Source organism: Nomascus leucogenys, chromosome 19 (genome assembly GCF_006542625.1).
Source record: "Nomascus leucogenys isolate Asia chromosome 19, Asia_NLE_v1, whole genome shotgun sequence".
Taxonomy (NCBI): domain Eukaryota; kingdom Metazoa; phylum Chordata; class Mammalia; order Primates; family Hylobatidae; genus Nomascus; species Nomascus leucogenys.
The window spans coordinates 8,591,792-8,617,137 of NC_044399.1; the positions used below are offsets into that span (position 1 = coordinate 8,591,792).

At 40.6% G+C, this 25,346-nt stretch overlaps 1 pseudogene; it reads right to left on the reverse strand.

Moving 5' to 3' along the window:
- The window catches only part of LOC115831561, a 34,396-nt pseudogene that overhangs the window by 4,228 nt on the left and 4,822 nt on the right, over window positions 1-25,346 (reverse strand).

A 25,346-nucleotide genomic window follows, 5' to 3' on the forward strand; every position in this document is an offset into this window, starting at 1 on the left:
GCTTAAAAGGGAAAAGAATTTTTTTTTTAGAGAACTTGGAATATCTTTCACATAATAATTCCCTTATAAATAGTTGTTATATTGAATTCAGCTCTTAGAATAACCCTCCTTTAAAATGTATGGAAAAATAAAGAGAAGAACAAAAGAAAGGACGCAGAAAAAGAAGTTGGTTGCAACAATATTTATTAAACAGCCTTGAGTGCAGTAAAAGAAAAATTGAGATCATCCTAATTCAATAGTCTTTTGTCTCAGTCCTCATTCCTTGGTGTACCTTGATCAGTGCCAAAGGCATGTTTGTGATTGGGAGAAGAACTGGGTCTTCATGTCTGTGTTCTGTCTGTGCGCCTGCAACCAAGGACAGAGTTTCCTACTGAAGGAAATTGTTTTCCCAGGAGCAGCTTTTTCATTTTCCTCTCCACTGTGTTTTATTGTCAGCACACAAAATACCTTCATTGTGTCTCATTCCGCACAAAGCAGGACAAAGTCAGGTAATGTTATTACTTTTAAAAACCAAGGGAGCCAACAATACACTATATGATGGATTGTTATCGTTTTTATAGTGGATTTTCTTCAGTTGTACATCTCAATCTTATTTTGAGAATTAATTCAGAGGGTGAACTCCACTCAGTCTGTGAATATTAGAATAAGCAGCTGTAAAAGCATAAACTGTTTAAAAAGCTGGGGGTATAGGTCAGACAAAACCAACATTACTTTATTTGTTCAAAGAATATACAAAAAAAAAATTAAAAGGGACATGGAGATTAGAGAGAGAAGCAGTTTGGGAAACATGAATGAGCAAATTTTCTCACATTTTTTCCCCCAAAAAACAATCATGAACTTGCATAATTTTATGGGAAGAAAAAATGGAACATTGAGCTGCAATGGCTTATTTCAATGTAATTTACATTATTCCAATTTTTCTTCCAATCCTTTCATGTACATGTATAAAATTTACATTGTCATATATAAGGTACACCTAAGATGTTGTCTTCTGGTTTTTTTTTCATTTTTAAATTTTATATAACCATGTCCATCTTTGACATGAGTTAGCACATTTGTCATTTTAATGTCCCTATAGCATCCTTAGGATGTTGACATAACCCCTATGTACTTGGGAGTTGGAAGGTGAGTTAGGAGGATTTAATAGTTACAAGGCTTTTCCCCAACTGTAAATTCACTTGGTGTGTGTACAAGTTCAGCAAAGTAAAGCACTGTAAAGGGATAGCCAGTAAAGTCCTTATGTGAAAGATTGTTATGGGTATTTTCAGTAAAGTCATAGTATCTTCTGCTTGTAAGCTGCTTTTCACCATAAAAAAAAAAAGCCCATGGGGACAAGATGATAATTCATTAAACAGTGCTGGAAGAACAGAGTGAAGAAACATGTGTGCCAATTGTTGGGTTATTATCCATTAGCTTGAAATTCAGGCTTTTACATTATGCTTTGTGATACTGGGGCTCAAACGCTGCGGCTCAAACGCTGCAAACGACATTTCTGCTTTGCAAACAGCTCTATGTTTGGCTCCATCAATAGGGGTACTAGGGGAAGTTTATAAATCTGGAAGGAAAGAAGGGATTTATTTCTTCCAACTTGCTTCCTGTGACTTTCTGTCTACTTCCTGTCTACTTCCTGTATGACTTCCTGTTTACTGCCTTTGTGACTTCCTGTCTACTTCCTGTGTTACTTCCTGTCTACTTCCTGTATGACTTCGTGTTTACTGCCTTTGCGACTTCCTGTCTACTTCATGTGTGACTTCCTGTCCTCCTATATGACTTCCTTTCTACTTCCTGTGTGACTTCCTGTCAGCTTTCTGTTCCTGTGAATGTTATCCCAATGATACTTCCTCACCCTAACAGCAGTAGTTCCTTCTGGAAGTATCTGGATCCAGTTTGCAATTTTTCCAATGCCTGCAGAACCAGCTTTATTGTCTCTTCTCATCCCCTAGTCGAAGCTCAAAGATCCCAGCACCAGCTGAGCAGCGCTCCTTCCTCAGAGGTCTGGATTTCCATTTGTCATTTTTCTTGGCTTCATTATTTTTTCTTCTTACCTGCCTTCTGTTAAAATAAGTTTTTAAAAATTCCATTATTGGCTGGGTGTGGTGGCTCATGCCTGTAATTCCAGCACTTTGGGAGGCCAAGGCAGGCAGATCACCTGAGGTCAAGAGTTCGAGACAAGCCTGACCAACATGGAGAGACCCCCCATCTCGTGGTGGCACATGCCTGTAATCCCAGCTACTCAGGAGGCTGAGGCAGAAGAATTGCTTGAACCCAGGAGGCAGAGGTTGAGGTGAGCTGAGATCATGCCATTGCACTCCAGCCTGGGCAATAAGAGTGAAACTCTGTCTCAAAAAAAAAAACAAAAAACTATTATCTTTTTTTCTACTGGTATTGATGTCAGTTGCATTTCTATTCTGTTAGTGATTGTGCTTACTTTTTGACATAAATATTTAACTATGAATTTCTCTAATACAGTGTACAGTTATTTCAAAATTTTAACCCTGCATTCACTTTGTCATTGTTTTTCTACTTTTTTACAAAAAATAGTTATCACTATCTTTCCAAGTTATTTAAATTTATTAAAAATTTATCACTTTCACTGAGGTGGGAAGATCACTTGAGCTCAGGAGTTCAAGACCAGCCTGGGCAACATGGTGAAACTCTGTCTCTACCAACCCCATCTCTACCAAAAATATTTTTAAAAAGTTAGCTAGGCATGGTGGTGCATGCCTATATTCCCGGTTACTCAACAGGCAGAAGTAGGAGGATGATTTGAGCCCAGGAGGTGGAGGTTGCAGTGAGTGGAGATCACACCATTGCCCTCCAGCCTGGGCAACCCTGTCTCAAAAAAAAAAAAAAAAAATATATATATATATATATATATATATATATATATATATATATATATATATATATATATCACTTTCTTTGCTCATCTTTGCTTCTTGTAGCCCATCTCATCTCTCCGAAGTTGTGTTTCTACTGTGGTGTTATATTCTCATATTACTTGTTGTAGAGTTGTATAGTCTGAAAAATGTCCTAATTGTAAGCCCAGTTAAGAATGGTTATATAACTAGGTATAAAATTGAAAGTGAACACTTTTTCATACCTTAGTAATTCCCAGTTAACATCTTGAAGATATTACTTTGTTTCCTGGTTTCTATTATTATATGAAAAATTTACCATTGCTAGTTATTGTCCTCTAGCAGAAATCTGCCCTTTTATCCTCTGGTAACTTCTCAGATTTTTCTCTTCATCCTGAATATCCTACACTTTTGCTCTTGTGTGTTTAGAAATGAATTTGTTTTTAATTAGCCTGCAAATTATTCAGAGTGTACTTTTAATCTGAGGTTATGCTTATTTCTTCATTTTAGAAAAATTTCAGCCACTGTTGTTTTATTTATTTCTTCTCTGCTGGTTCTTCAAAATTCTTCTTTGGGAACTCATATGAGATGTGTATTTAGCTTGTCAATTTATCCTCCATGGTTATTGTTATTTCATATTTTTATATCTTTGCCTCTCTGTGCTTTATTCCAGGTGAACTCCTCTGTAATAACTCAATTCATGGAATTTTTTTTTTGGCAGTATCCCTCTAGAGTTTACTCTGTACGTTTAAGTAAAAAATTCTCTTTCTCAGTTTTCCAATTAGCACTTTCAAAAATAAGAACCTATTTCTTTATCATTTCTGCTAGCTTTTATTTAATAATTTTTAAGTATTTAAATATTGTTATTCCTTCAGTTATCTCTTTGCAGATGCTAAACATTTTAAAAGACTTCTTCTATTTCATAAAATTAACTTCAAATGATATGAAATTATGAGAGATATTTTCATTATTGATTTTGCTGGATAACTTTCTTGCCATTTCTATCTGTGTTTTGGTATTTTGGTTTGCAGGCCCAGTTTGAATAGGAGTTTGTTGTCGTTGCTGCTGTAGTGGTTGTTATTAATGTGGTGAGTTTTTTTAAATCTCTTTCTCCCTTTATATTCTCTGTGCTGCTGTGATTTGGACTTTTATATTGTATTTTCTAATTGCATATCAAATATATAAGAACAAAAATATTTTTTAGACTTTTCATATCCCACAGCTTTTATAGTCTTTTTAAATTTTTTTTTTCTCTTTCAGGCATATTTTCTTCAAATTAGTTGTGTTTAAAATGATAGTTTCTGACTGGGCACAGTGGCTCACACATGTAATCCCAACACTTCGGGAGGCTGAGGCAGGTGGATCACTTGAGGTCAGGAGTTCAAGACCAGCCTGGCCAACATGGTGAAACTCCGTCTCTACTAAAAACACAAAAATTAGCCGGGTGTGGTGGTGGATGTAATCTCAGCTACTGGGAAGGCTGAATCATGAGAACTGCTTGAACCCAGGAGGTGGAGGTTGCAGTGTGATGAGATCACACCACTGCACTCTAGCCTGGGTGATACAGAGAGACTCCGTTTCAAAAAATAAAAATAAAAAATAGATAAATAAATTAAAATAAAATAAAATGATAGCTTCTTTCCTTTCTTATGTTTATAGTGCTTATTTATTTTTACTCTTAAGTAGCTATGTCTGGCACTTATAATACCATATCAGCCATGGTCTAGTCAGAAAAACAGAAACCACAGAAAGAATTTAACACAAAGATTGCTTTTGGTTAAATTTTCATTGAAGGATGGAGAATGCAAAAAGGTAACACTGAGGTAATATAGAGATTGCAACTGCAGGAAGAAGCTGGGGGAATAAAGGGAAGAGATTGGAGTAATTGGAACCTACAAACTTGGAGGAGGATCTACACAGTTGGGCTCCAGGCCTCTAAGTAGGGAGCATCATCAGCAGCTGCTGCTATCTCAGGAGCTTGAGGAGAAGTTTTGCAGAGTGGGACCCAGAATTCTGAGGAGAGACATAGGCTCTCTCTAAATGAATGTGCTGAGGTTGGCTCTGCATGTATCAGGAAGAAAGCTGGAGATTGGACCGACCACTACTGCTGGAGTGAAAAGTCATTGCTAGGACAAACCAACAGGAAGAACAAAACAGGAAGGACCGGCTCCCTTCTCTCTGTTCCCACCTCCCAATCCCATATAGTGCCTCTATTGATAGACTCTAACATGGAGCCATCTGGCAAAAAAGGGATGCTTTCTGCAGTCATAACTGTCACAAACACTAAAGAGGGTGATGATAGGCCATATCTCACCTTTGTTCCTATATTTAAAGAGGAGTGGTGCTAGTATTTTCCATTAAGTATAATGCTGAGTTGGTTTTAAACGTCTATTCTTTAATGTAAAGAAATGAATACTTCATTCCTATTATTTTTACATACTTGTTTTTAGTCAAGAAGAGATTGATTCTTGACATCTGTGAAAAGAATTATATGGGCCAGGTGAGTTGGCTTATGCCTGTAATCCCAGCCCTTTGGGGGCTGAGGTGGGAAGACCTCTTGAGCCCAAGAATTCAAGATCAGCCTGGGCAACATGGTAAGACCTTGCCTCTACGAAAAAAAAAAAGGCTTTTTTTTACATTACAAAATTAGCTGCATGCCTGTAGTCCCAGCTACTTGGGAGGCTGAGACAAGAGGATTGCTTGAGCCTGGGAGTTCGAGGTTAGAGTGAGCTATGATCATGCTGTGAACTCCAGCCTGGACAACAGAGCAAGACCTCTACTCTAAAATAAACTAAATCCAAATATTCAAACTCAAATCTGGAACAATTTGAGCAGCAAAATAAATAATGATAGCAATGAGTTACAACTCGTAAAATAAATATCCATGAACCCATACTGATAAAAATAACTGAATAAACTTTTGACCAGCACTCTTCAAAAGTTTAATAAATAAATAAAATGATGATATGTTTTATGTTAACATTATTAATTATATAGTTGATTTTGTAAGTATTATCTTAGTTATATATTCGAAGTAAACTGTTTGGGTCATCCCTTAGCAGTAGGATGGAACTCTCCTTTGCAAAATTCGGTTTGGATGTTGAGACTGATGACACCACACACACTCCAAGAGGATATTGAGAGTTGTCACTCACATAATGAGGCTTTCTGGGAAGAGCAGGGCAGGCTCCCATGCAGGTACAGCAATGGCTTGAGAGGGCAGGGAAGGGAGATTGGCTTGGTTTTTCATTGTGGTTCCAGGCTGAGCCAGAGGTGAGGATGCCCACTTATGGGCTGGGGCTTATGTCGTTTGAACTTGCTGCTGGTGCCAAACGAGGGAGGATGTGAGCTTTCTGATCAGCTTGCCCAGATGTGGGGCAGAATGGTGTGGGGCATGAAATGTACCAGCAGTCACACATCGGAAATAGAGTCAGACTATCATAGAAATCTTACTTTGTGTTATGGGCTGAATTGTGTTCCCCCAAATTCGTATGTTGAAGTACGAATCCCTAGTCCCTCAGCATGGGACCTTATTTGGAAATAGTTCTTTAAAGAAATAATTAAGTTAAAATAAGGTATTTAGGGTAGGCCTTCACGTTAATGAGCTTCTTTATAAGAAGAGGAGATTAGGACGCAGACATGACAGAGGGAAGGCCATGTGGGCACACTGGGAGAAGATGACCCTCTACAAGTTAAGGAGAGAGGCCTCCAAGAAACCAGCCCTGCCACCACCTTGATCTCAGACATCTAGCCTCCAGAACTGGGAGAAAATAAACTTCTGTTGTCTAAGCCCCCTAGCCTGTGACACTTTGTTACGGCAGCCCTAGCAAACAGACACACTTGGTAGTAATAGATACGTGTTTTGATAGATGATTAAATTTGATCAAACTAGATGACCTTGAGCATCTTAAAATTAGATTATGTTCTAAAAATGTAGTATATATAACTTCTGACTTTTCTCTGGAAAAAAAAACAAGGTAACACAACAAATGCCCCCATTTAGAAAAGGGAGGGCGGCCATGGAGGAAGAGATCTTCAGCAGCACCATACGCTGGCCCTTAGTTTGAGCCAGAAAATCCCCTAAGCATCAGTTTGTTGAGCTTCTCTTCCCCAGCATGTTCTGGCCATTAGGAAGATCTGCTTTTCCTGGTTTGCTTAAATACCACATCTGAAAGGAAAATTATAAAGTAAAGAACTGCTCTTTGGCTTAGGGAAGTGTGTGTGAGTGTCTGTTTGTGGGCCTGTGTCTGGTCATATTCCTGGCAGATCTCGTCCGCTGATTGTCCTCATTCTCTGCAGCTGGGTGGGGGATGGCTAAAGAGGCTGAAATTTTCTATTTAAACCGGCAAAGATCTCTTTTCGCTAGGACTGGGCTGTTTTTTTGTTTTTTTTCTGGGGAAGCAAAGCCTAGGGAACCAGAGTGGGATGTCTGTCAGTTTCATCTGGGGAAACTCTGTTATACGCGATGTCAGTGATTTCATCACCTGGATTTGAGACTCTCCGTATTCAAATGCCTGAGTGGGCCATGTAATGTAATGGTTAAGAGTATAGGCGAGGTGGCTTATGCCTGTAATCCCAGCACTTTGGGAGGCTGAGGCAGGCAGATCACCTAAGGTCAGGAGTTTGAGACCAGCCTGGCCAACATGGTGAAACCCTGTCTCTACTAAAAATACAAAAATTAGCCGGACGTGGTGGTACATGCCTGTAATCCCAGCTACTCAGGAGGCTGAGGCTGGCGAATCGCTTGAGCCCTGGAGGTGTAGGCTGCAGTGAGCCGAGATCAAGCCTTGCACTCCAGCCCAGGTGACAAGAGCAAGACTCTGTCTCAAAAAAAAAACGAAAGAAAAGAAAAAAAAGAGAAAGAATATAGGCTCTGAAGTAAGATTGACCTGTTTTGGAAGCTTGGCACTTCTTAGTTATGCAATTTTGTACAAGTTTTAACTCTCTCACCCTCTTTCCATATCTATAAAATGGTAATAAAAGTGCTCGCATGAAGTCATTTGTAAATAGAGCATGCAAAAGACTTATGCATGGCAAATGCAAAAAAAAAAAAAGGGACACTTTTTAACTACGTTGTTATTGTGATGTTTTTAGGCTTCTTAGAAACAGCAGCAAGGTGACCATGTTTTCTTGGCTCTCTGACTCAGCAATCTTGGTCTTTGATCAGTTACCAGCATTCTCCTTCTCTCTCTCTTTTTTTTTTTTTTTTTTTTTTTTTGAGACGGAGTCTTGCTCTGTCACCCAGGCTGGAGTGCAGTGGCGAGATCTTGGCTCACTGCAACCTCTGCCTCCCGGGTTCCAGCAATTCTCCTGCCTCAGCCTCCTGAGTAGCTGGGATTACAGGCACGTGACACCTGGCTAATTTTTGTATTTTTAGTAGACAGGGTTTTGCCATGTCGGTCAGGCTGTTCTCAAACTCCTGACCTCAGGTGATCCATCTGCCTCGGCCTCCCAAAGTGCTGGGATTACAGGTGTGAGCCACCACGCCCAGCCTCTCCTTCTCTTGACGGTGTTAGCCTAAGAACATTGCTGGGGAATAATGAGTTATGCAGGATTAGGACTTCACCTCTGTGATAATCTCACATTGCATCCCAGCTCCAAATGGAAGAAGTTTGAAGAGTTTAGGGGATTCGGGTTCTACATTTCCCCATATCACATGGGTAGCTCCAGGCCATTTGCCAGAATGTCCATTTTTTTCTAAGTATGGCATTAGCTTTAGACACAGGAAATTAGCTGATAAAATCCTGAGAGGTATGAAATTAATTTCTCAATCTAGCCCTCCATCCTCTCAGAACAATAATCCTGCTTCCCTCTGTTCCATTTAGAAAGACCCCTCTCAGCCAGGCACAGTGGTTCACGCCTGTAATCTCAGCACTTTGGGAGGCTGAGGTGGGAGGATCACTTGAGCCCAGGAGTGAGTGCGACCAGCCTGGGAAGCATGGTGAGACCCCATCTCTACGAAAAAAAATTTTTTTAATTAGCCAGGCATGGTGGTGCAGGCCTATTGTCCCAGCTACTTGGGACTCAGATGGGAGAATCGCTGAAGCCTAGGAATAGGAGGCTGCAGTGGGCTATGATTGCACCACTGCACTTCAGCCTGAGTGACAAAGTGAGACCCTGTTTCAAGAAAGAAAGAAAAAGAGGAAAGAAGGAAAGAAGGAAGGAAGGAAAGAAGGAAGGAAGGGGAAGGGAGGGAGGGAGGGAGGAAGGAAGGAAGGGAGGAAGGAAGGAAGAAGAGAAAGAAAGGAAGGAAAGAGAGAGAGGAAGGAAGGAAGGAAGAGAGAGAAAGAGGAAGGAAGGAAGGAGAGAGAGAGAAAGAAAGATAGAAAGGAAGAAAAAGAAGAAAGAAAGAGAAAGAAAGAAAAAAGAAAGAAAGAGAAAAAGAAAAGAGAAAGAAAGGAAAGAAAGAGAGAGAGGAAGGAAGGAAGAGAGAGGAAGAGGAAGGAAGGAAGGAGAGAGAGAAAGATAGAAAAAAGAAAGAGAAAGAAAGAAAGAAAAGAAAAAAGAAATATCAAGAAATAAACTGTCTTACATGCCTGGAATGTCTTCTTTAATAGTTTTCTTAATTGCAGTTTCTGATTCCTTTGGTACCAATATTATCACTAGACTGGATCTAATTCAGCTGTCTAGAGTGGTCCATTTTACAGGCCTCCTTATGATTTGCTTGTCTAACTTGGCTGTAATTTGGGTTTTCTCGGCTGGTATGTCGTCAGCCTCACTGCATCTCTGCTGCAACAGTTCTACACTTGACAACTCCCACTGATGTCTTAGGTTTCTCTAAGAACATATAGTGCAGCACAGTCTCAGAAGTACAGAGCATTTCTCTTTAACAGTCTTTTTCTTTTTTCTCTTTTATGAAAGTAGCTGATATCAATTCATTCAAGCCTCCTTTAAGCAATTCTACTGCTGATGCACTGTAGGCACAGGGTTATTTTTCATTGTTTGAATATTTTTATTCATGTTTTCTTTAATATGTTCAGCTCAGAGTGATGTTATTTTATTTTTGTGGCAGACATTCAACCCCTCATTATAGTTAATGGAATATATTTATATAACATATCTATCTCATTGTGCTGTACTACAACTGATCTTGATTTTCTATAGTTTGGTCTATTTAAATAAGACATATCTGGTTTCCTTATCCATGCAGCAAAACACTAATTTTATTATAAATTTATTTTGTCTAATTTAATGTTTACTTGGCATGATACCCTAAATATTTTACTTGTTCAATTTTCTAGTGACATTAAAAAATAATTTAAACACTAACATTAGATGGAGACCATTGTCGTTACCATCACTTGGAATTCTTTGTCACCAAAGAACTCTGACAGCAAAGAGCCAACGATAGAAGTGATAGGGTATTGAAAAGGGAATCCATCTTTCAGATTGATGCCACACCTGGATGGTGCTTATGGTGTCCTCCAGCACTGAGATTCTGTGTTCTCTGAGGCACACAGAAACTCTAAAATCCTATGCAATGCTGTAGTATATTAACTCCTGCTCTTTTGCTTCTCCATCACCATCTTGGTGTTATTTCTAAGTAAATACTTGAGAGGCAGCATTACCAAATAAGGAAACATCAGTTGTTAAATTGTGGCATCCTAGGTCAAAGAAAAACCTATGCTAAGATTTTTATTACTTCAAAAGCAAACAAACAAGCCTACATGTGCCAGGCACCCCTTGTTCTCTACTTCAAATCATCTTCCTCAAGCCACTGCAGCAGAGACCAGCTTTGCCCTGGTTTTGACTAGCTTCACACAGGTATCGTCTGACAAAGTCTTGCCTAAAGCACCCACATGTCTCACCTTCCGCTTCCTGCCTGTCACTTGCTGATGGGCGAGAACTGTGAGAATCTCTTCATTCAGGCATGCACAGCCCACAAGTGTGGGGGCTTAACACTCCACTAGACCAGTGGGGTACAGGAGCCAATAAATAAATGCTTCTCCGTTTGAACCTTGTGCAAAGTTCTGAGATGCATTTCCTCAAAGATCTCATGATCCTCACATGTCATGATCCCATGAGACCGGGAGCTGGTTGCCTCCAGTGGTAGCTGTTGGGGAAATATAATTAAAATCGAAATCTCCCAAACCAGAAATCTTCTCTACAGTGGTGATATAGGAAGAAAACACTTTTACTAATGAATAAGAAACAAACTAGAATATCATGCACATCACTGGCAATCCATAAGGACTGCAAAGACAGAAATAAAGCTCACCTCTTTAAGTACCCAAGCATATACGATCCATGACATACATGTTCTCAAGATAAATAATAAATCATCCTCAAGAAAGAGGACTTGACAGCACCATTTGCCACACGTAGTTCATCCTCTTAAATTCATCTGGTAATTGTGGTAACCATCTAGGTTAGCTTATTAGCTTTATCCAGTGGAAACATTAATTTCTCATATCTTTATGACTGGAGACAGCTTTGCAAATTAGAGCAAGGAGCCCACCAAAAGTAGGCTCCTTTCCTCCCAAAGGAGATAGAGGAGCTGTCTCTTTCAATATCTGCATTTCAAAAAGATGGCTCTCAAGCTTCCTGGATCATAAAGCTGAAAAAAAAAATGGCCAGCTGACTAAAGCCCAATCTAGTCTAATAAGGGATACATTTTGAGGAGATGAGAATATAAATTTACAATTATAAATTTTCTAAGGAAAGGTGTCTAAGAAAAGGGAGTAGGGAAGAAAAATCCTTTTCAACAGACAGAACTAAGCCTCTTATTTTAAATTTGTATTTGTTCTTACACAGTCAATGCAACCATACATCCTTGTGCTGGATTCCCCTCCTTCCCTGTACACTATTCTTCCCTCACCTCTGCTCCCTGGCAGTCATTTAACAAAAACCCACCAACCATGAAAGCCTGCTTGGTGGGAAGTTCTAGGAAAGACACTCTATAATGAAACACCATAATCAAAACTAAAAGGCAAAAAAAAAAAAATTGGATAAAATATTTCTCATGAACAAGGGGTGAAGAATATTCCTAATATATTAAAAGAGTATACAAATAAGAAAAATACTAACCACCAAAAGAAAATTACAAATTTAAATTATAAATCTTTTTTCCATCAGTTTTTAAACATTTTTAAAAGGTAATATTGTATTTAATCAAATCTAAGATTCATTAATGGTAAGATGCACCATATGTTATAAGCCATTATAAAAAGAAAAATGCTGCATATTAAACCATAGCCAATAACCCATTTTTTCACTTGATGTGCATTTTTCATTTCATTCACTGTATTCTTCAGCTCCAGAATTTCTGTTTAGTTCTTGTTTTATGATTTCTCTCTTTATATTAAACTCATTTTGTTCATGTGTTAGTTTTTCTGATTTTTTGTTAATTTGTCTATCTGTGTTCTCTTGTAGCTCACTGAGATTCCTTATAACAATTATTTCAAATTCTTTGTCAGGCAATTCATAGATCTCCATTTCTTTGGGATTGGCTACTGAAATATTATTGTCTTCCTTTGGTGGAGTCATGTTTCCTTGATTTTTTTCATGTTTCTTGAAGTCTTATGTTGCTGTCTTTGTGTCTTTGCATTGAAGAAGGATCAGTCACCCTTCCAGTCTTTACTGACTGGCTTTGAGAGAGAAATGCCTTCATCAATCAGCTGAGCTAGGGATTCTAAGACTCCTAGACCTTTTCTATGAATGCATCTGCTCTACACCTCTTGTTCCCTGTGCAGGTGAGGTGGAAATTCTTAGGGTCATAGGCCTTGTTTTGATCCCATAAAGCCAGGCCAGGGATTGAGAGCACTCCTAAGGCAGTGCTCTGAAATGCTCAAGTTTGTGTGCCTTCTGCCAATCCTGCAGAGTCAAGCTGGTTGTCTGTGTGACACACCTGCACTTGCCATCTGCAGGGAACACTCAGAGAGCCAGCCTGCTGGGGGAGGAGTGAGGCATGTGGAGCATTTGGGATGCTATGAGCCAGCTGAGGTAGGGGGTCCATGGGAGAAATGTTCCAAGTGGCTGGTAGGTAGCTTCCTAATAGGCTCCACATAGCACTCAGTAGGGTCCCTGACCTCTCTTCCCTTGTTTCTGGCTTCTCTCAGCCACTCAGCTGTACTGATTACCTCAGTATTCTGGATGAGATGAGAAAGAAGTGAACCTGTTGGGTACCATCCTGCATGGCTGGGGGAGTTGGGTGCTCACTTGGAGAAGAGGTGATGTGGGTAAAGTGAAACTGTTTTTCTTACCCTCTTCAAAGCATCTATTCTCGAATTTTTTGCTCCAACGGTGTGCTGGAACATCTCTGCTGGACTCACAGATTCTCACAAAAGTCAATGGGTAATTGTCAAAATTGATGTTTCTGCAGGGAGCTGATGGTAGAAAGCTCCTATTCCACCATCTTGCAGACATCACCTATGTCCCAAATATAAATTAAACACTAGCTACTGCAACACTTTAATGGGATGAGTACCAGCAACATACAAGTTGTATTTTTGTTTTTAAATAAACTTTTATTTTAGAGGAGTTTTATATATACTGAAAAATTATATGGTACAGAAGGTTCCCATATACCCCACCCAGTTTCCCCCATTAATACCATATATTAGTAAGGTACGTTCGTCACAATTAGTGAACCAATATTGACACAATATTATTAACCAAGTCCATGTTGTATTCATATTTTCTTAGTTTTTACCTAATGTCCTGTTTCTACTCCAGGATTCCACCCAGGATACCACATTATATATATTTAATTGTCCTGTGTCCTTAAGCTCCTCTTTGCTCTGAAAATTTATCAGACTTCCCTTGTTTTTAAAGTCCTTAAAAGTTTTAAGGTCTGGTTGGGCATTTTGTGTACTGTCACTCAAGTGAGATTTGTCTCATGTTTTTTACATGATTAAACTGGGGTGTTAGGTTTTGGGGAGGAAAACCATGCAAATAAAATGTCATTTTCATCACATCATATCAAGGATACATACCATAAACATGATTTATCATGGTTGATGTTGACCTTGCTCACCTGGCTGAGGTTTTGTTTGTCAGGTTTCTGCACTATAAAGTTGCTCTTTTTCTCTGTTTCCATACTGTACTCTTTAGAAGAAAGTCACTCTATGCAGCCCACAATTACAGAGTGGGAAGTTATGCTCCACCTCTTCGAGGGCAATATATATATATATAACTATATATATATGTATAACCATATATATAACTATTTGGAATTCTTCTGCACAGAAGATTTGTCTCTTGTTTATTCAACCATTTACTTATATCAGTATGGATCCATGGATATTTATTTTATACATAGGGTTATAATCCAATGTTACTTTACTTATTTTCTTGCTCAAATTATTCCAGCTTTGGACATTGGGGGCTTTTTCAGTTGGCTCCTATGTCACTATGACATACCCCCATCAATGTGGGTTTTTTGCTTTTATTTTTACTACTTCCTTGTTTTCTAGCATTATCAGATACTCCAGAATCATCTTGTATATTTCTGCCCAGTTCTAGAACAAGCCCTCTCCCCTTAGAATCCCCCTAGGAATCCTTTTATTGAAAAATAGTATTAGAAACCAATATCCGGGCACTAAGTATGCTCATTACTACTAGGGTCTTTCCCAGCCAACAGAGCAAGGAAATACATGTATGTATACTAAACTATGTAAATACATTTAGCTATAAATATTTCTATATGTAACAATCTGTATTAATATTAAGCTAAACATAAGTTCATACTGATGTCTCCAACTCTACTCTAATACCCCAGGGATCATTCTAGCCTCCTCCCCTTACTTATCTGTAAATTCCCACTCTTAACAGTGAGAAACCTGGCTCCCATCATGTCATCTACCTATTCAATCATTCAATTCCAGTATACATGGATAGAAGTATCAGAATTATTACCCTACCCCTATGGGAAACAACTTTATCAACAAGAATACAGTATTTATGTACAGTTCCCTTTGCCTTTATTCGTAGATACTCCACTTGTTTCCAGAGTTACTTAGATCACCACCCATTTCCCCCAGCCCCTTCAGTGAAATTCCTTCATATACATGTATTATGGTTATATTCTTTTTCTTACATTCTGTATTCCATCTTGAGATCCCATGATCTATTAAATGATTTTTGCATACATCAAAGTCCATTTTTTGCATTGTACAGCCCCATGAGTTTTGACAAATTCATAATATCATGTATTCATCATTACAGTATAATACAGGATATTTTCACTGCCCTGAAAACATCCCTTGTGCTTCATCTTTTTAAACTCTCCCAACCCACTTGAATCCTTGACAACCACTGATCTCTTTACCATCGCTACAGTTTCGCCTTTCCAGAATATACGTAGAATTATATATCACTTTTTCAGACTGGTTTCTTTCATTTAGTAATATTCCTTTAAGATTCATCCACATCTTTGCATGGCATAACAATGCATTCCCTTTTATTTCAGAATAGCATTCCATTGTGTAAATATACCATACTATGTTTATCTATTTACCTGCTGAAAGCCATTAGTTGCTCCCAGTTTTAGATGAATTTGCTATAAACATTCATGTACATGTGTGGATATGAGTCTTCAAATCAGTTGGGTAAATACCCGAGAGTGTGATTAGTGGATCCCAAGGTAAGACCATGTTTAGCTTTGTAAGAAGCTGCCAAAATGTTTTCCTGGGTAGCTGCAACATTTTGCATTCCTATCAGTGATGAATGAGAGTTCTTGTTGATTCACATCCTCTTCAGCAAAATTTACTCTGGCTATTTAAACCACATGTGATGTTATTACAGGATAGCAGAAAGCTCAGATAACTCATCTTTGGGAGCACTAAATCCTAGGCCCTGTGGCTCACTGCCAGGAACAATGCCCACTGTGCCGTAGAAACTGCTCTAGCAAAATGTGACAGCCACCATTGCTCAGCATGAGGTCTGCACACAGGTGCTCTTCCACCACAGCCGTTGAAATCCATATGCTGCCCCTTCCACCCCTGCCATGCAACCCACACACACCCCTGTGCATGGTGGCCTACTTATGTCACCCACTTCCTCCGACCTGTGTCACTGGGTATATCTGAATCTATGTCCCAAGTTTGTAACTGTAGCCCAAAGGCATCGGTGAATGACAGTCTTCTGGCTTCTGCCTTGTAAAGGCAGAACTCAGAAAGTGGGAAATTACCAAATTATCCAAATATAGGAATGGTGTTCAAAGATGTTCTACATCTTTGACACCTGTCTATTATAGACTGTCACTGCAATGTATAATAGCAAAGACACTAGGATGCAACCTAAATGTTCAGTAAAAGGCCATGATCAAACAAAATGCAAATTAACCATGAGAAAAAATATGAAACCAGAAAAAAAAATGTTTTCCAAGGATTTCTACTGATTTTGAAATACAGTATACTCATGCTATGAGGTTACAGAGAATAAAGTAGTATGCAATTCCGTATATGCAGATGATCCAATTTCAAAAATAAAATTCTATGTATGCATAGAATGAAGCCTGAAGAATATAACATGAAATACTGATGATGGGTTCCACTGAGTTGATTTTACTTTTCTTCTTACTCATTTTTTAATTTTCAAGTTTTCCACAATGTATTAATTTAAAAAAAAAGCATAATGTGGCTAGGTATGGTGGCCCACACTTGTGGTCCCAGCACTTTGAGAGGCCAAGGCAGGCAGATCACTTAAGGCAAGGAGTTCAAGACCATCCTGGCCAACACAGCAAAACCCTGTCTCTACTAAAAATACAAAGAATTAGCTGGGCATGGTGGTACACACCTGTAATCCCAGCTACTCAGGAGGCTGAGGCACAAGAATCACTTGAACATGGGAGGCAGAGGTTGCAGTGAGCCAAGATTGGGCCACTGCACTTCAGCCTGGGTGACAGAGCAAGAGAGCCAAATCATGAGTGAACTCCCATTCACAATTGCTTCAAAGAGAATAAAATACCTAGGAATCCAACTTAAAGGGATGTGAAGGACCTCTTCAAGGAGAACTACAAACCACTGCTCAGTGAAATAAAAGAGGATACAAACAAATGGAAGAACATTCCATGCTCATGGGTTGGAAGAATCAATATCGTGAAAATGGCCATACTGCCCAAGGTAATTTATAGATTCAATGCCATCCCCATCAAGCTACCAATGACTTGCTTCACAGAATTGGAAAAAACTACTTTAAAGTTCATATGGAACCAAAAAAGAGCCCGCATCGCCAAGTCAATCCTAAGCCAAAAGAACAAAGCTGGAGGCATCACGCTACCTGACTTCAAACTATACTACAAGGCTACAGTAACCAAAACAGCATGGTACTGGTACCACAACAGAGACATAGATCAATGGAACAGAACAGAGCCCTCAGAAATGATGCCACATATCTACAACTATCTGATCTTTGACAAACCTGACAAAAACAAGAAATGGGGAAAGGATTCCCTATTTAATAAATGGTGCTGGGAAAACTGGCTAGCCATATGTAGAAAGCTGAAACTGGATCCCTTCCTTACACCTTATACAAAAATTAATTCAAGATGGATTAAAGACTTAAATGTTAGACCTAAAACCATTAAAATCCTACAAGAAAACCTAGGCAATACCATTCAGGACATAGGCGTGGGCAAGGACTTCATGTCTAAAACACCAAAAGCAATGGCAACAAAAGCCAAAATTGACAAATGGGATCTAATTAAACTAAAGAGCTTCTGCACAGCAAAAGAAACTACCATCAGAGTGAACAGGCAACCTACAGAATGGGAGAAAATTTTTGCAACCTACTCATCTGACAAAGGGCTAATATCCAGAATCTACAATGAACTCAAACAAATTTACAAAAAAAAAACAAACAACCCCATCAAAAAGTGGGCAAAGGACATGAACAGACACTTCTCAAAAGAGGACATTTATGCAGCCAAAAAACACATGAAAAAATGCTCATCATCACTGGCCATCAGAGAAATGCAAATCAAAACCACAGTGAGATACCATCTCACACCAGTTAGAATGGCCATCATTAAAAAGTCAGGAAACAACAAGTGCTGGAGAGGACGTGGAGAAACAGGAACAATTTTACACTGTTGGTGGGACTGTAAACTAGTTCAACCATTGTGGAAGTCAGTGTGGTGATTCCTCAGGGATCTAGAACTAGAAATACCATTTGACCCAGCCATCCCATTACTGGGTATATACCCAAAGGACTATAAATCATGCTGCTATAAAGACACATGCACACGTATGTTTATTGCGGCACTATTCACAATAGCAAAGAGTTGGAACCAACCCAAATGTCCAACAACGATAGACTGGATTAAGAAAATGTGGCACATATCCACCATGGAATACTATGCAGCCATAAAAATGATGAGTTCATGTCCTTTGTAGGGACATGGATGAAACTGGAAAACATCATTCTCAGTAAACTATCGCAAGGGCAAAAAACCAAACACCGCATGTTCTCACTCATAGGTGGGAATTGAACAATGAGAACTCATGGACACAGGAAGGGGAACATCACACTCCGGGGACTGTTGTGGGGTGGGGGGAGAGGGGAGGGACAGCATTAGGAGATATACCTAATGCTAAATGACGAGTTAATGGGTGCAGCAAAACAACATGGCACATGGATACATATGTCACAAACCTGCACATTGTGCACATGTACCCTAAAACCTAAAGTATAATAATAAAAAATAAATAAATAAATAAATAAATAAAAAAGTGTTATCCTCTCTCTACCAAAAAGATTTTCATATACAAAAGATCTCATAGTCCAAAGGAAGATGCCATCCCTCACTGAAATATAATTTACTTAAAGGTTCTCATAGATTTTAAAATAAAATCAATTATAACAGATTCTTTAAAGGAAGAAGTTTTAGCATTCTTTATCAGCATGTATAATTGATTTGAATTTCTTCACTACAGAAAGTTTGACTCAAGCTCTTACTTGCTAGGTGTAAGATATGGGTAAGCTGCTGTAACAAAAAGATTCTGAAACACAGTGGCTTTAACAACTTAAAAGTTTATTTATTTCTCCAGTGATAGTCCAGAGGTGAGCAGTCCAGGATTAGCAAGGTGGCTCTGCAGTATGAGGTTATTCCATGACTTGGGTTCCATTCCTCCAGTGTCTCTGCCACCTCCTAGGGTGAGGTCCTCATGGCACAGTTGAAGCTGACTCACCTCCATTAATGTTCATGCTCTGGCCTATGGAGATGAGGAGCGAGAAACTTCAGGTCATGTCACTTTGTTTCCGAGAGGATGACTCAGAGGCCATTCAGAGCACTCCTGTTCACCTCCTGTCTGCTCAGGCTTAGTCACGTGGCCACACCTAGCTGTAAGAAGGCTTGGAATTGTAGGGTCTAGTTGGGTGGCCATGTGCCCTGCTAACACTCAGAGGTTCTATCTCCAAGAAAAGGAGAATGGGCTGGTGTGGTGGAGCGCCCTTGCAGTCCCAGCTACTCAGGAGGCTGACGTGGGAGGCTCACTTGAGCCCAGGAGTTTGAAACCAAAATAGTAAGACCCTGTGTCAGGAGAAAATAAAAGGAGGGAGGGAGGAAGGGAGGGAGGGAGGAAGGCGTGAGCCGCCGCGCCTGGCCAGTTGATTTCCACTCTTAACTGGATTTGAATCATCGTGGGAATTTGAACTCTGCACGTGTTAGGGCTGCACCCCCTGAGATTATGATTCAGTTGATCAAGGGTGGTCCTCTTTCCTACACACCCTACTTCCTGCTTGCCCTTCCCAGCCTCAAAGAATCCACTTCACAAAACCATTCCCTTCCTAAATCCTTAATCTCCAGGCTCTAAGTCCTTCCTTTCTTGGACATACAGCAAATCCCCTTCAGGGCACAGACCTTTTAAACACAAAACTCTGGATGAATCATTTCCAGGGTGTCCAACTCAGTCCTGGAATAGCCTCTTCTATTCTTTCAAACAGTAAAGCAAACAAGTGGCTCTCCCTCCCAGGAAAAGGAGAGCTCAGGCTTCCAGAGGATAAGAGAAAGTATTTCATTTCTTCCAGATGGGTCGATAGCAACAAAAACAAATTGAAGATAAATATCAATAGATCTCCATCCTACATCAAATTACAGATACATCTCTATGCTACCAATATGTTATGGGCTGAATCGCTCCCCTATCCCCCCACCGCCCACTGTTCATGTGTGGAAGTCCAGACCCCTAGTACCTGACTGTGACCTTATTTGGAGACAGGGTCTTCACATAAGTAATGAAGTTCAAATAAAGTCATTCGGGTGGGCTTGATCCAATATGCCAGGTGTTGTTTTAAGAAGGGGAGATTAGGACACAGACCCAGAGAGACCCCCACGTGAAGACATCGGGAGAAAGCCACCTACAAGCTCAGGAGAGAGGCCTCGGAGGAAGCCAACCCTGTGGACACCTGATCTCAGACTCAGCCTCCAGATTGTGACAGAATAGATTTCTTCTGTGGATCCACCATATGGTATATATACATATACTGTAGGCACCCAGTCTATGGTACTTGGTTATATTAGCCTTAGCAAACCAATACAATATGACTTCCGAGCATATCACAGACATTGTAGTGGGAGGCTGATAAATATTCGCTGGTTTATTGTTATTGATTATTAACAGAGGGATTTAGCTGAAGGACTAGGGGCAATGAATCTGGATTTCTTGCTCAAACTGGTCCAGGCAAGCGAAGACACGGTCAAGGACAAAGCCTCGTTGAAAACAGGGCTCAGAGGAGCTTGACTGAAATATGGTCAAGGAGAGCATCTTTGTCACCCAGACTGTCTGTGATAATTAACCATGACAAACAGCTGTTGTGAAATCTTTATCACTCAATTTATTTCAATTCCTCTGCAAATAATCTTAAAACAGTCTCATTTTCCAAGAGGGAAAAAAGATGGCAATCCAACATTTCAGGCTAATGACCTGCACGCTCTACCAAGAAAACAGGGAAACATGCCTGGAGTTGGCTGGTGCCCAGGTCAAGCGGATGGCACAGCCCGAGCAGCGGTGGCCTTGGACCTGACCAAGCTGGACAATTGTCCGTGTTCAGAAGTTCTTCAGGCCATTTTGAACAACGCAGAGGAGTTAGACGACATGGGAGCCCCAAGGCTGACCTTGGCCAAGAAAAGCCCAAAGATTATTTCAATCCAGACGGTTGCCATATCTGCTCCTTTTCTGTCTGTCACCTTTTAGTCACAGCAGCTGTGGGACATTTCTCTGGGAAGGCAGCAGCACCCTGTTTCTCTGGAACATGGATTTGTGTGAGGTGAGAATGCTGTGTTCACAGCAAATGTGGCAAAAACAGTGGTGGTGTGTTTTTTCCCCAAAAACTTTACTGTGTCTCAGAAAGCTATTTATGAAAAAGGCTTAAAACCTAATAGGAATGGGATGGGGTTATAGAAACACTTCCTTTGCACCTATACATATCCCTAGGACTAAAGCTAAGCTGTGAGAAAAACCAATAATAATAAACATGGAATGAATGTTAAGAATCCCCATGTTCCATGATTTCTACTCTTTATATTTTTTTTATTTTTTTTTGAGTCAGAGTTTTGCTCATTGCCCAGGCTAGAGTGTGATGGTGCAATCTTGGCTCACCGCAACCTCCACCTCCTGGGTTCAAGTGATTCTCCTGCCTCAGCCTTCGGAGTAGCTGGGATGACAGGCACTCACCACCATGCCCAGCTAATTTTCGTATTTTTAGTAGAGATGGGGTTTCATCATATTAGCCAGGCTGGCCTCAAACTCCTGGCCTCAGGTGATCTGCTTGCCTCGGCCTCCCAAAGTGCTGGGATTACAGGTGTGAGCCACCACGCCCAGCCAGTTGATTTCCACTCTTAACTGGATTAGAATCACCTGGGGAATCTGAACTCTGCACCTCCCGAGATGCACCTCCTGAGATTAGGTTAGGGCTGCACCTCCTGAGATTCTGATTTAGTTGGACAAGGGAGGGGCACTCTGAGCTTTTAAAAGAAAACACATATTAAACCTTCCCCCAGGTGAGTTTAATATCCAACTAGATTCAAAATACTGATCTGTTTTAACTTCTAAGCTTTGTGGATGAGGAAACTGAGGCCCAGGGAAGAGGAGTAACTTGTGAAAGTTCACAAAGCTAGTTAGTGGCAAAGCCAAAAATAAAACTGGCATTCTACAGCACTGCAGACCTTAAGAGGTTTATTAACTTCACCTGGTAACCTCAGTCAGCACACCTGTTTACTTATGGTGTTAGGAAATAAGGAACAAAATCTAGACACTTTTAACTAGTATTCATCTGACATTGGAGTGACATTTGGATGGGGACTGATTTCACAGATGGTCAGTTCTTTAATGAATATTTCCTCATATAACAAAAAAAGGCTTCCTGGTATAGTCTTTAAAAAATGGTGGCACATGGGTTCCCATGGACACCATGTGTTACTAGAGAGGAAGGTGGGGGAGGCATGGGTTTAAAAACTACCTATTGGGTACTATGCACCCTGCCTGGGTGCAATATATCCATGTAACAAGCCTGCACAGGTACCCCATGTCTAAAATAAAAGCTGAAATTGTAAAAATAATTAATTAAAAGCAACAAAAACTGTGGTGATGGCTGGGTGCAGTGGTTCACACCTATAATCCCAGCCCCTTGGGAGGCCAAGGCAGGTGGATCACCTGAGGTCAGGAGTTTGAGACCAGCCTGACCAACCTGTGGAAACCCTGTCTCTACTAAAAATACAAAAATTAGCTGGGCATGGTGGCAGCCTACTCCAGAGGCTGAGGCAGGAGAATCGCTTGAACCTGGGAGGCAGGGGTTGCAGTGAGCCAAGATCGTGCCATTGTACTCTAGCCTGGGCGACAAGAGTAAAACTCTATCTCAAAAACAAACCAACCAACCAACAAACAAAAAACTGTGGTGACTTGAATAATGATTGCTCAGATAATAAGAATACCCCACACTAGGTGGTACGTTGTCCTTGTGGATTCATGTGGAAATGGACACCTGCCATGCTTGCAGGCAGAAAAACAGGCTTCGAATTCTACCCACCCCTGACGGCTATTCTCTGCCTAGAACGCCTCTCTTACCCTTCTATGGTAACAGACCCACACCCCTGATTACAGGGGTTGGCACATCACGGGACTGGATCAGTCATTATACCCCATCCTTTGAAGTTGGTAACGAGGTCATCCTTCTCCCAAGAGTGAAAGCTACATTTCTACACGAGTTGTTTCACGGCTAGCCTGGTGTCCAGCACTTGTCCATGCAGACCGGGTTCACCCCTAGCTGCCTCAAAACCTGAGCTGGCGGTCGCAACTGAAAGGGTTATTTAGTAATATCCCCTCTGCCTTAAGGACTCAGTATCTGTGGGTGAAATCTTCTTACTCAGGTTTATCTACTGCCTGGCAGCCATAGCAGTTGTAGCTATTTGATATCTTAATGGCTGTCTCTGTCCTGTGCTTTTATCAAAAGAGGCTGAGCAGTGGCCTTCCGAAGGAAAAGGAGACGGGAATGTGTTTTGGGGACAGAAACTAGAGCCTCGAGTACTCCAGCTCCTTTTGACTGGATGTCGAACGGACAGAGCAAAGACATTTTGGCCCTGTTGGGGCCCAGAAAAACCACACCCTAAGAAAAGGCTTAAGAAGCAGCCTCAGACGCAAAGTCTCTCCCTGACCTTCTCCCACCCTCCTGTCCCTGTCTCTGATTCTCTCCTGAGGCAAGCAATAGGAACCAGAATCCCTCTTCTCCAGGGTGGGCCATAAAATCCAAAACTCCTTTCCCCCAAGGCCAGCCAAAAAGTCCAAAACTATGACTTGAATCCCTAACCCCTTTGCCTTTCTGTGTGGTACTGGCCATAAAGAAATTAAGACCCTCATCCCAGAAGGGTCCTTCCCCATACCAGAGACGAAGGAATGCTGCACAGAGGGGCCACGGAGAATCTGAACAGACAGGCCTCGCCGGGTCTCCCCGTCAGTCTCTTAGCATTAGACCATAGACTTCCTGTCCAATCCCCTTTCTACATTCCTGTCTGTACTTCATTGAACTAAAGCATAAAAATAGATCATTTTCCCTGTATCTTTTGGTCACTCATTCTGAAGGCTCACATGTCATGTGAAACTATGATCAAATAAACTTGCGCTTTTCTCTTGTTAACCTGTCTTTGGTATTAGTATGTTGGGTGTGGCCCTTATAAATGGGGAGGAAAGAAATTGCCCCTTTCTGCCCCTACAGCCCCATCCCTCAGTTTAGAATGATCTGAATCTTTTAGGCTGCAGTTACTCTGCTGCCCAAAAGGGATTTGATAGTGTTCAATACAATTTAGGAGGCTCTAGGATAGAACTGAGCTCCTGCACTAGTTTCAACAGACCAAACCAAAATGGAGTTACTCACGCTGAAGTTTCCAACTGAAACTAAGTTGTTTATCTGACCTTCCAAAAAATCAGGAGACAGAGAAAGATAATAGCCAAATCCCCAAACAGGCCAGTTTGAGTCAGCACGGTAAAGAAGTTCCCTCCGCTTTACAAGGAAAAGTAACTTTGCAATTACCAATCTGCTTTTTGTTTTCTGTTTCTGTTTTCTTAGGCCTTTTCTGTCTATAAAGCCAATCTCCTCTGCTTGGCTCATCGAAACGCTCTATCTTATAGAATGAGGTGTTGCCCCAATTCTAGAATTGCAAATAAATGCCAGATCTTAAAAAAGATTTTTAAGCCAACTGGGTGTGTTGGCTCATGCCTATAATCCCAGCACTTTGGTTAGCTAAGGCAGGCAGATCACTTGAGCCCAGGAGTTCAAGACCAGCCTGGGCAACATGACAAAACCCCATCTCTAAAAAAAATTTAAAAAATAAAAATAAAAAAAGTATCCAGGTGTGCTGGCACACACATGTAGTCCCAGCTACTCGGGAGGCTGAGGTGGGAAGATCACTTGAGCCCAGGAGGTCGAGACTACAGTGAGCCATGATTGCGCCACTGCACTTCAGCCTGGGCAACAGAGGGAAACCCTGTCTCAATGAAAAATATCTATATATATTTTAAACTGAATTTGTTCTAATTTTGTCTTTTGACAACAGGGAAATGATTTCTACTGACATGCAGGAATGGACCTCCAGCCTGAGGTCTAGTTCGGTGATATGATAAGTTGTGCAGAGATTATGATTAATTCAGCCATAGTAAACAGTCTGTATGTGCTGGGCGTGTTTTGTACCAATCCCTTGCATCTGGTGAGGAGGGAGACATGTAAACAGTCCCCAAAGTCAGGTGCAGGTGGGCGCAGGGGGGATGAGAATTTAAATCATGCCTTCCCCACATGAATGGCAAAGACAAGCTACTTTTCCCGGTGGGGTCCTCAGGCTGGGCAGTGATATTATCAGCTGGTTAGCCCTTGGGGTTCTGGGAACCTGTGTAGCTTCTGCCTTATGTCATCACCTCTATGCAATTTTTTACCCTTTGCCATTAAATTAAGTTTATAACCTCTTTTTACTGTGTCCATCAATCACATTGCTGTCCCTTTAGACCACAGTGGGGAAAAGACTGAAGTGTTTCCGGCTATTGGATCTCAGGTTAGGGATTTTGC